Here is an 11618-nt window from a genome sequence, read left to right on the forward strand (position 1 = left end):
AGGAAAAGAACTACTTGGAAACATAAAAACCCCTATGTTTTTCAACTTAAGAATTGACTCGTCTCTTTTTAAGTGAAACATCGAAATATTTTCTCACTAGTTGATTACCTTCACCCCTCAAAATCAAAGACAAATTATTTGATCAAATGTGAAATTAAGTATCTACAACAAATATAAACTTTTAATACAAACTTTAAGACCAGGATTTTTGTCTCAGAAGTAACTATCTTCTATGTTTATGAATTTATTTTCCTGGCTGTGTGGAATCCTGGCATTCATCCTTGTTGTCATATTGTGTCCACAAAGAGGCACTGAAACAATTTAGCATTCTGATGTTGATCTGGTGCTTCTGAGGACTGTCAATCAGGTAGGGGAGAAAACAACTAAAATAGCAGTGTTAATACAGTGGATAACATGGTCATTTTGGAGTTGATCTCCAAGGGAAAAAATGTAACTATTGTCAATACATCTGCTTTTAGTTTCCTTTACACTTTGTGCTTTGAAAACGTTCAAGATTTCTATTAACGTCATGCTTGATCTGCAACGTTTTTAATCTTATTTCTAATTGAATGACTATATGTCATTGTTTTGTATTGTTTTTCTAAAATTTTATGTATTTATAATATCAGTCTTCCCTGTGACACCTGAAATTTGAGTACCTCAAATGCAAGCAGATCGAAAATCAAACCACTTAATTATGTTTATACTGCAAAGCATCCTAAAGCAACTGCATATAAAAGTTCTACACATGATTTTTTATTTGTTATCTAGGTATTGCAAAAGCCCGCATTGATGCAGCCACACCACTTGATATTCCTAGAAAAACATAACACATGTAACAGTACTACGAAATGCGCTTTCACATGGGCTTTCAATTTATGGCATTGCAAATCAAAAGAGAGGTTGTTCAGACAAGAAATAAAAACATTCCATGGAAAAGTGATACACGAAGGAGAAACTACTGAAATGCATATTTAAGGCACAGAATATAAGATAATAAACCCCACATTGTTTAAAATCTGTATAAGATCAACTAACTTGATCTTTTAGAGCTGCTTCCAGTTTATGCTCACCATGTGTGGTGCTACCCTGTGGCTTGTTATTTTACTTCAATGGCAGAGGGAGGAAACCAGCAAAGCTCAGTAACTATACTGCATAGCTCAATGTAACCATGGAAGCATTTGTCCACTTGTCAGAGCCTCTTCAGAACGATTCAGCCATTCATTTCATTGAATCAATATTGAAGCTTTTAAAATGTATTACTTGAGGGAGGAGGAAAACTAATAAAACAAACTCTTTGTTGCTTCCCATTAAATACAACTTGTCACAGTAGGCATATTAATACCTTGTAAAGACTTTACTGATGCCATGTGGGCATCTGTCCTGATGAAGATTACTAGTAGTGCATTTGCATTCACATACCTAATACTCATTGAAAGACTTAAAGGTTTCTTACATGTTCTGCTGTCCCATATAAAAGCTGAATCAAATAGAAAGACAAAAGTTGGAAGAAAAAAAGGGTGGGAGGAATCTCTTTTAAAATTCATGACAATGCCCCCTTCAAAGAGTCTGTTTCTACTAGATCATTTTTGTATTTATGTCATAAACTGAACATTTGTAATCATATGTTAAGTGCTTAAAAAAGTTGAATGGGATGATTTATTTTACAAGTATTTTCGTATTTGTTAAAATACACTATACTTATTTAAAAATGACAGAGGCAAAATTGAAACAAACATGTTTTGTATGGAAAACAGCCATTTCTTAAAGCTATATACTGATAAGTACTTGAGATTACAAATAGCTATACTTATTTTTGTTGTAATCAATTGTACATTGGAAATTTGAAAGAAAGCATAGTAAGATGTTTACAGCTACAATATTATTACTTATTACTAATATCAGGAGCAGAGAGTATCAATTCAGAAGTTTCATTTACACCTAGACGCCCTTATAGGTGAAAACAGAAGGCACATTAAACACAGAGTTCAAATATTTGTCAATATAGCAGGCTGTGGATATCATACCTGCTTCTGTATCAAAGATTTTTATGACTCTGAATCAGACCCTTTACCACAAGATAGTCTCCCTGGTCTTGCTCCCACTCCCTTCTATTATTCCCTCTTCCTTAGATAAAAAGCTGCTCAGCATACACCACTATTCCAGCCGGAAGAGCTCAAAACAAAGTATGAAAGTAATGCTAGGATATTTCAGAGAACTCTCTTGCTTGCCTGTAGGCCTCTGTTCACATGGTAAGAACAGTAGAGGCATGGAAGAGGCAGCTGCAGAGCTGACAGGATTGCAGAGGTACCCAGGCCAGTATGAGGGCATTTTCCCACTCAGTGGAATGACATCAAAGGACAGTTTGCCAGAGAAAGATTTTCTCAGCTGTAGCTGTAGGTAGCATTGTACCAGTATAGAATACATCTACTGTAGAAACTCATAAGCCAGTGAGCTTATAAATGAGCAAAGTCCGTATCAATTAAGATGTAACCTTTGTCAATGTGGTATACAATATAAGCAGGTCTAAAGGGTCATAATATCAGCAAGCTCAGAAACATACAGGTTTCCAGGCTTTGGCCTTACAGAATGCACAATTATAAAGCAACAAAGCACCTATGGAGCTACTTTAGGATTTTATCTCCATATGTGACTGGATCTTACTGCTTTTACTCACCCACAGTAGAAGATTCTCCTCAAATTGTGGAATTAGCAGCAGTAGTCAGAGCATTTCAATTACTTCAGGAACCTCTCAATCTAATAACAGATTCAGCCTATGTAGCTAATGTGGTCAAAAGAATAGAAGGATCACTCTTAAAAAATGTTGATAATGATGTTCTGTATCATTATCTTGCACGCATGCAGCAGGTTGTACAAAACAGGAAGAACAAAAACTTTATCTCTCACATCAGAGCACATTCTTCACTTCCAGGATTCTTGGTGGAAGGAAATGCAGAAGCAGATAAATTAACAATGCCCATTGCAAACACCTTGCCAAACATTTTTGAACAGGCAAAACTGAGTCATGCATTTTGTCATCAAAATGCACAAACACTTAAATGAACGTTTCAGATTAGCAAAGATCAGGCAAAAGCAATCATAGGTGCTTGACCTGATTGTCAGCTCGTGCAACCTCCTGTATCTACAGGAGCAGTCAATCCAAGAGGATTGCAAAGTCTCCAATTATGGCAAGCTGATATCACAAAATATTCATCTTTCGGAAAACTAAAAAATATCCACGTATCAGTAGGCCCCTCTCAGGTGCAGTTGTTGCCTCCTTACACACAGGAGAAACAGTGAAACATGCACGTCAGCATTTTCTGCAAGCATTGGCATCCTTAGGTGTGCTTCGAGAAACAAAAACAGACGATGGTCCAGTTTACATAGCAAAAGAGCTACATAAATTCTTAATGAATTTATCACTCCTTCGGTATTCCTCATTCTCCTACAGGGCAAACAATCATTGAAAGAACACACCACACTTTAAAATCCCTTTTGGATAAACAAAAAAGAGGGGAGGCAGAGGCTACGCCGCAAATGTGCTTGAATAAAACGCTATACGTTTTAAATTTTTTAAACAGCTCTTTTGCAGAACCAAATCCACCAATAACCAGATATTTTTCCAACACCACACAAGCAAAGTTAAAGGAAAACCCTTTAGTTTTGATCAGAAATCCAGAGACAGGAAAAATTGAAGGCCCATTCCCACTAATAACATGGGGCAAAGGGTACGCTTTTGTCTCTACAGGTGCTGGTCCAAAGTGGATTCCTTCAAAAAATGTGAAGCTCTACAAACCACAGGAATACACAGATGCCCCCGGAAGCAGAGAAGCAAGCACGCAGATGTGAACTGCAGAAAGACCACAGCTGATGATAAACATCTTTTATCCCACATGCAGAAGCTGTGAACTTTGGATTGAGTGCCAGTATAATAGTGTGGGAATTGTTGGTATCGTAAAGCCTTGTTGACAAGTGCATGATGTGGAACGTGTTACGATTCAGAATTACATACGAAGCATGAGGCCATTGAAATTTTAATTATATCAGGTCATGAGGGAGGAAATAGTCCTCGTCTCCACAGTAATTGGAGAGAACTTCAGAGAGAACCCAAAGAGGTACAAATTTGCAGAATTGAATGCAAAAGAAATAATTTTTGTGCCTTACAATTGGCTTGTCCCAGAACGAGACTGAGAAAAGAAACCAAAGAGAAGTATGAAACTAAATCAGATAGCATACTTGTACCTTATTATTTCATTGTTTGCCTTAAGTATCATGATCCTGCCCATGAGTCAACCAAAAACCAATGTTTGGGTGACCCTAGCCAATGCCTCAGGCTTGGATACCATTTGTTTGACTTACTCAAGTCCAGAAAAGCCATTCTCAGCCTGCTTGGTCAATTTACCAGTAGATAATTGGCCAGTACCAAAAAATGTCTCCTCAGATCTGTCACGATTCCTCATAAATCCCACAGAGGAATGGGGTGTCGGGACTAAATTTCTCCCTGAGACACCCTATGAACCTCAAGAATTAGAAATCCTTGGCTCAGTAAAAATGGATTTTTGCATAATATTTGATTCTCCTGAGTCAAAACAGAATAAAAACAAAATCACAGATGTCACTCCAAATCATGCATTGTACGAAAATGCGACATCTTGGTGCAATTTCACTTCAGTCTTGCACGCAGCACCCAACCATGTTCCTTTACAATTGCCACAAGGAGACTTTTTCATTGGTGTAAATAGAGTTTGGCCTGCCATTCCATCAAACCCTAAAGGTGGACCATGTAGCATTGGAGGTCTAATTATAATTGTTATCCTTCTTATTTTCCTCTTTGTGACATGTTTTTTCTCCTTTCTGCAAAGGGCCCTGCAGAGGACCGCAAATGCTGCAGGAATCCTTCTGACCATTCGGTATCAATACACAAGAGCATTCAACAATTAGAAGAAGGATTCACTAAACTCAAAATTGTAAGACGATCATGGTTGGATGATCTGTTCGATTGGTTGAGCCTTGCTTTTGAAACTGAGCATGTATGTTTTGATTGTCATTATAGTCATCATGGTACTTGTACCTTGTCTACTTCAGTGTATCTGACAATGGTTTAACAAAGCAGTTAAAGCAGCGTTCATGGTTCAAACAGGAGGGGGAGATGTTGGAACCCTGGGTTCAGAGAACTTCAGTCTTTCAGCACTGACAGGTAATGATCCTCAAAAGCACATTGCATTTGACCTGAGGCCTTGGGAAAGGCTTCCCTTTTTATGTGATAGCACTGAGACTGTTACTGTGTAATTAAAAAGAAACTTGTTATGTCACTGGATGGAATAGGTAGAGATGTAGAAAAATAAGGTTTATGGGATTTAGTAATAAGATGGAGGATCTTGGGTGTGGGTTTGTTCTTCTTTCCTCCCTCTTCTTCACAAATCTGGGTGTTCAGGTATTGTTCTGGTATTGGTTCAAAAAAACCACAATGTGGATCATAAATGAATTGTTACTGGGTTATAAGTAAAAATAAATTACTTGGCATTCCATAATTGGATAGTTTGGTGTTGGAGAATGGTTAGAGGATCAGGGACATGGATTATTGATAAAGGGTACAAATTAATAACAGAACTGTGCAAGCAAAGGCCTGCAAGAGAAAAAGCCTCCATGAGAAAATGCCTGCATGAGAAACAGGCCTGAGAACCAAAAGGGAGTTTTTAGGAGGCACAGTGCTGTTCTGATAAAGATGTGCTGACCATGAGAAGGGAGGAAGATCTTTGATCTCTCAAGACAAAACATAAATAATAGAAGCTTGCCAAATGTAGTCTTTTATCTAACCCAATCATGTAGAAATAAGAATGCGCTTTTGTAAGTTTAAACTAATTAAAGAACTGATAAGCTTGTACTTTCACACTATATAAGTGCCTCTGTATTGCTAATAAACGAAGCTTGCTTTATCAATCACATTGATTGTCTGCATGTCTTCCCCCTGCTGAAAGTCAGCAGTTTGGACTTTAAATGGCCTTGGAAGTTAGAACTTGGGGCCATTTTTCATCTTGTTAACTTAGAAGGCACACTCCGCGCAGCTGTATTATAGATAAGATATAATCAACATCGAAGTCCAAAGACAAACTCTGTGTCTCCTGCGTTTCACTCCGAACTCTGCGTAAAAGAACTCATGAAACAGTGATGAGGAAGAGAAAGAAACTAAACAGAGAAAATTAATAATCCAAAAGTGAGTGTTCCCTTGCTTCAGGCTGGATGTACCCTGCAGGCATCCCTGCCACTGCGGGATCCACATGGAAGCTGCCTGCAAGCCTCAAGTTTGCAGCACTGCCCCAGGATCCAGCAGCACTTTATACCCTTTTGTATGCCGATGCATACCAAAGTCAATTGCAATCATCAGATTGCACTCCTCCTGTAAATCCTACTTGGTGTGGCTCTTGGGACAAATCACTGCCCATCAGAGACAACTGCAAGAGGGGAAGATGTGGAGACCCAACTATCTTTTGTCACTGTCACAAAATTTCATTATGTATAAATGAAAATATTTGTATTATGTAATTCAACAAGGGTTAAAAATAGATCTCCTCAACACTCTCTCCCTGTAAATACAAAACTCAGAAGTGGATGTTTGTGATGTCAATATTAGTGGAAAGAGAATGAGAGTACTACAGTAAAAACAAGTCATGTTAACACTACTGAATACCTTCAAAGTTAAAATATAAGTCTTCTTCTGAATCATTTTCATCTGAAGAAATTCAAGCAGACAAGCAGCTTACCGTAAGTGTCTAATGTGATTCTGTGACTGGGAAAGCAAAACCAAACCCATGTCATCTTCAGATACATCAACAGCAGACTAGTGTCAAGTAGTTGAGGTGGTAGAATTACTTTTGTACATGGCACTAATGGGGTGGATATTTCAAATTGCATAAATACTGGTGTCTGAATTTTAAAAACAATGCTGAAACCCACAGAAGATCTACATAAAGGAAGTTCTCCAAAACTGAGACCCAGAGAAAGCAGAGAACAGAAGTTAACAAATTCTGAATGCTTAATTAATTAAAAACAAACAAGATAAAGACTTGAGGACAGTGCAAATATTCCCCCAGAATAAAAACAAGATAAATACTGAAAGGTTTCCTTACTTTACTCACGGAAAACATATGAAATAGTAACAGTTATGGATGGAATTTATTACAGTCACCCAGCAAAAATTGGAAAGAATCTATGATAATCTTTAAAGCAAACAAACAAAAGCCAAAGACCAACCAACCAAAAACCCCCAGGAAAAAACCCCAAGCAACCAAAAAACCCATCCAAAATCCACCCCAAAAATAATTTCACTTATTGCACTAACAAAACACTAATTCATCAACAGACAGGAATTCAGAATCTAATAACAAAATCCATCTGTGAACAATTTGAAAGAAGTTTTCAAGAAACTATACTGCATTTTTGCATAGTTTTTACCATAGCTGAATGGGTTCCCTGATAGATTTTCTTATTCAGAGGGTACTTAGGCAGTAAATCAGAAGCAAATATGCAGTTATTTACAGTTTTTTTAAAATAAAATATCAAACAACCTACTGGCTGCATTGTGGAAGGCACACAGCATATTTCTATTATGGATACACATGAAATAATACAGTTAATTAAAAGAGTTGCTGATTCCTGTCAAGTAACAAAAGGGGAACAGAAAATATGTAAAATATTACATAGGGAAAATACAGTCTCAATCCAATGATATTTTTTTTTATTTATTGTCACTTAAACCATAACAATAATAAATTAAACAATTAAATTTTGTGGTGATTTTTAACCCATTTTTATTGTTGGAACCTTGCTAATTAAAAAGGATTTATGGTAGTTTTGAGGATCAACGGTTGGGCTTAATATCATATATAATATTAAGTCCAACCTAAACGATTCTATGATTATAGCTAAATGTATACACGCAAATATTTCCACTGGAGAACAGACTATGCAGTGTCTGTAGATTTAGCACTATTCGCTTCTTGCATTCTTTTATAGAGATCTTAAGAAATTCCTCTTACTGCATCTTACAGTCATGGCTTAATAACTTCCTTTGGTCTGTACTGGAGATGCAGAGCTATCTTGATATTACTATTTCCTACAATTTTGCGACCATTCCCAATTACCAAGCACGGAAGGAGAGACAGACAAATGCTGTAGATGTATTTCTGTCTGAATCTCTTAATGAGTCATAATTTATCATGTCTTTCAATTAATTAAAACATACATTTAGACACTTTGACCCAAGCTATCTAAATGTAAATCTAGCCTAGTGATACCAAACCATAGAACGACTTACAAAAACAGTGGTGGCACATGACATGTGGTAACTTCCAGATGGAAACAATATGTTTGGGATTTTTTTTTTAATTAAAAATGATTAACAAGTTATATCAGCCCTTCTACATCTCCCTTACAATCCCTTTCCATTAATTTCTTAAGATCTTCCGAATATTTCTATGTGTATACTTAACTTCCAAGCTCTGATCAGGCCACACAAGAAATAACGTGACCAAGAGGAATGTGGTACAGACCCATGCAGTTGCTGTTGGAATGCCATGGTGTGATTAACACTGACCCTGTTGCTCATTGAGAATGCACTATTAGGATATGCAAAGTAACTTACATGGGAATGGAGAAAGGCTGTATTCCTATTAGCATTCATGGGAGCTATGCAGCTCCAGTCTTGCTCATCAAGTTTGGAATATACCCTTTTGTTATTGATGGGAAAATGTCACCAGTTACAAATGGTTACACACAGGGGTGTAGCAGGGTCAAAGCAAACTCCAATACTTTCTTTCCCCTTCTAAGGCAGAGTGCTGCTTCAGCAGTTCTTTTTTGACCTGATAGCACACATCTTTAGATAAAAGAAACTGCTGCAGCCTCATCACCCAAAGATGAAAGAAAACCTCCAAAAGGATATTCCATTAGTGACGTGTGATGGGACAATCATTAGACACCACTGCAGGCATCTTTGCATATGAAGTCTGGTTCAAACTCCTCTACAGATTCACCCACAGCTCTGATGAGTCTCATAAAACAGTCTTTCAAAAGCGTGAATAGGGTCTGAGTCATCAGTTTCCCAGCTACAGACAACTACAGTCACTTCACATCTATTACTGAAAGCTTCCTTTAAAAAACAAAACAAAGCTGCTTGGTGCTGCAAATATTCCTTGCCAGATATGTCATGACACCTCCTAATAGATGAAAATCACTAGGTGTTGCTAGTTTAAAAGCAGTCCAGTTTTTGGTGGGTGGGAAGAAGCTGCTGGAAGTTTCTACCATGTCCGGCACAGAGCCAATCGCTGAAGGCTCTGACAACGGGCAGGTTACTAGCCCAATTAGAAAAGTTGGTAACACCTCTGTGATGACATATTTAAGAAAGGAAAAAAGTTGGGAAGATCTCTTTCTTCTGAGCGGTGGGAAGGCAGCTGCTGGGGCCCATCCTGGCGTGGGGCACCGGGGGCCACGTGCCTGGGGCCTTCTTGAGGCTGGGGCCCTCTTGAGGCCAGGACCACACAGCCAGGGCCACCTGTGCGGTGCTGGCGGGGACCATGTGGCCAGTGATGAAAATACAGCGAACAATTCCCTGACATGGAGCACAGACAAGATTAACCTTTTCAGTGCAGCGAAGGTCTATAAGAACTTTTCAACTGATAGAACTTGAGAACAATAATACCTACAGACAACAATTTTGTTCCGAGTCAGAGAAAAGGGAAAAGTGAGAACATGTGAGGAGAAGAACATGGCGGCACTAAGGTAGGTGCAAAGGAAAGAGGGGGAGGAAGTGCTTCAGGTGTCAGAGCTGAGATTCTTCTGCAAGCCGTGGGGAGGACTATAATACAACAAACTATTTCCCTGTAATTCATGAGGTGCATGGGGGAATGCAGAGATCCACTCACAGCCCATGAGATAGAGTGCCCACGCTAGAGTGAGTGGATGCTGAAAAGCTGTAATCTAGTGAGAAACTCAAACAGAGAGAGAGGACCCTTGCTTCCAGAGATAGAGAACCCTTGCTTCCAAACTAGAGCAACTTATTCTTAAAAGACTAAATCCCATGAACGAAAATGACCCGTGCTGGGCAGCTGTGGGAAGACTGCTTGGCCCATGGGAGGGACTCACGTTACAGCAGGTTGGGCAGGCTGCTGTTTGTGAAAATTAGAGCTACATTAGAGAAATTCACAGAGAACTGTATCCCGCGGGAAGGACCCCACGGCACAACAGAAGAACTCCTTTCCCTGAATGAACTGAAGAAAGATTCTTAGAAAGTGAAAGACTGACCAAAACCCCATGTTTTGTCTCCTTGTGCTGTCGGTGGGAAAGAGGGAGGGGCTGGGACGAAAATAAAGTGTTCTAAAGGTTTATTTCAGTTCTCATTACCCTTTTTACTTTTCATTCTGTTAATAATAAATCTTCTATATACTGTTGAAGTTTTGAACCTGTTTTGCCTTGAAATATTTTCTCCCTAATCCTCATCTCAATTTACGAAGTTTTCATGTTAATTTCCCCTCCTCTGCTCAGCTATAGCAGAGGAAAATAAGGGTTTTTTTGGGGTGCCTGGCACTTAACCAGTGTCAAACCCCAACATTAGGTAAAAACTAATTTTCTTCAACTTGAGATGCCATGAGAAAACTTCGGGTTTATGGGAAATTAATTCAATTTTGTCATGTTCAATATTGCTCTTTCTGGAAATAGTTGTGGAAGATTCATTCTGCTTGCATTGGCATCCCCAGAAAGATACAAAATCATTCTGGGACTCCTACAAATATTTTCACACATTTGTCACATAATCTAACAATCCAAGCTTGTCTTTGTTGGATAGCAGCTTCTCTGTGGGGCTATATCTAAGCCTTCAGTGCCGCTGTGTTAATCAGCACAAGCTGTGCTTCTGACCCGTGATAAAAATAGAAGGCTTATTTCTGAGCAGGCTTTGATTAGGAAGATGGTATGAAAGAAGAAATTGCCTATCTAGGAGAAACCACACCATTCACAGTTAATTACACCTGAAACACTCAGCAAGGAAAATGTTATGTGGGTCCAAGTGTCAAGAAAATATCCTCAGCAAGGCTATTAAATGGTTTAGAAAGTGTCCTGACTTGCAAGAAACTTAGGTTTGATGAAATTCTAACTACACTTGGTATCCACTGGACTATTTTAACAAATGCAAAATAAGAAAGCCTGAAAATTAGCTTTGACTTTCGTTCCTGCAGGAACGAAACCACATTTAAATGTTAGTACTATTCCATGCTTCTTCACGAAGGGCAGTAATCAGATGTGCATGAAGTGACCAGCTTGTTATTTTATGCTGACTTCTGTACCTGAGAATATTTATATTCTTTCAGGCAAACCTCTATGCTCTTGATAGAAATGTATTGCTCGTGTTGCTGATGCTATTCAGTTAGGGGGTACCTAGTACCTACACAGTCTTAGGAATACCTTTATTTTAACTGGTCCATCCCTCATCCACAACAGAATACTGTTTTAAGGTAGGTACAGATAAACTTATGTATGTATATATATATGTACGTATATATATTTTTTTTCTTTAAAATAGTCTGAGACACAAGAACACAATGCGCCTTTACCGTTTGTTTTACAATACC

Source organism: Corvus hawaiiensis, chromosome Z (assembly GCF_020740725.1).
Source record: "Corvus hawaiiensis isolate bCorHaw1 chromosome Z, bCorHaw1.pri.cur, whole genome shotgun sequence".
NCBI classification, from domain to species: Eukaryota; Metazoa; Chordata; class Aves; order Passeriformes; family Corvidae; genus Corvus; species Corvus hawaiiensis.